The sequence below is a fragment of the Colobus angolensis genome, unplaced genomic scaffold (genome assembly GCF_000951035.1).
Source record: "Colobus angolensis palliatus isolate OR3802 unplaced genomic scaffold, Cang.pa_1.0 Scaffold5, whole genome shotgun sequence".
Taxonomy (NCBI): domain Eukaryota; kingdom Metazoa; phylum Chordata; class Mammalia; order Primates; family Cercopithecidae; genus Colobus; species Colobus angolensis.
In genome coordinates, this window is record NW_012118487.1 from 33,569,997 (window position 1) to 33,571,419 (window position 1,423).

Sequence of the window (1,423 nt, forward strand, 5' to 3'; positions counted from 1 at the left end):
ACTCCATCTCAAAAAAAAAAAAAGAAATATACTGTGTCTACTCTGACTATGCTTTATAAAAGGAACAACAGAGCCTGGATGACAAACAGATGTTACCTGTTTACAGATATCATCTGTCTGCAGCCTGGTTTACAGAATATTTTAAACCCACTGTTGAGACCTATTATTTACAAAAAAAATCTTTCAAATCATTACTGCTCACTGACAATGCACATGGCTACCTAAGAGCTCTGATGAAGATGTACAAGGAGGTTTTTTCTTAATGTCTTCTAACACAAGATTCATTCTGCAATCCATGCATCCCCATCAAGGACTAATTTTGACTTTCAAGTATTTTGTTTAAGAAATACATTTCTTAAGGCTATAGCTGCCATAGATATTGAGTCCTCTGATATATTTGGGTAAAATACATTGAAAACTTTCTGGAAAGGATGTACCAGTCTAGATGCCATTGAGAACATTTGTGATTCATGGAAGTAGGTTAACATAGGAGTTTGGAAGATGTTGATTCCAACCCTCACAGATGACTTTGAGGGAATCACCACTTCAATGACGTGGTAAAAATAGCAAGAGGCATAGAATTAGAAGTGGAGCCCAAAGATGTGACAGAATTGCTGCAATCTCATGATAACACTTAAACTGATGAGGAATTGCTTTTTTGGATGAGCAAAGAAAATGGTTTCTTGAGATGGAATCTAGTCCTGGTGAAGATGTTGTGAACATTGTTGAAATGACAACAAAAGATTTAGAATATTCCGTACACTTAGTTGATAAATCAGCAGCAGGAACTAAGAGGATTGGCTGTAATTTTAATGAAGTTCTAATGTGCGTAAACTATTAGCAAACAGCATTGCATGCTACAGAAACAAATATTTTGTGAAAGGAAGAGTCAATGTGGCAACCTTCATTGTTGTCTTATTTTAAGAAATTGCCACAGCCACCGCCACCTTCAGTAACCACCACACTGAAAAGTCAGTACCCATCTACATTGAGGCAAGCCCCTCCACCAGCAAAAAGATCACCACTCACTAAAATCTCAAATGACCGTTAGCACTTTTTTTTTTTAGCAATAAAGTATTTTTAAATTAAGATATATACGCTGTTTTCTTTAGACTTACTGTTATTGCACACTGAATAGGCTGCAACATAGTATAAACATAACTTTTTTATGCAATGGAAAATCAAAAAATTTCTATGTCTCACTTTTTTTGCAGTATTGGCTTTATTGCAGTGGTCTGGAATAAAGCCCACAGTATCTCTAAAGCCCTTCAATTTCAAAGACAAGTGAATTTACCAATTGTGTTGATTTCTTTTGATGGTTATATTTAGTTGAGTATAATGCTTTCATTTAATAAAAAAATTAAAATAAAAAAGACTAAACTTTTGGGCTTCTGGAAATAATTAACCCAAGGATTGAGCACTT

At 34.6% G+C, this 1,423-nt stretch overlaps 1 protein-coding gene across 1 annotated transcript in view; it reads left to right on the forward strand.

The window, feature by feature from the left end:
* The window catches only part of DCHS2 (dachsous cadherin-related 2), a 168,224-nt gene that overhangs the window by 47,003 nt on the left and 119,798 nt on the right, over positions 1–1,423 (forward strand).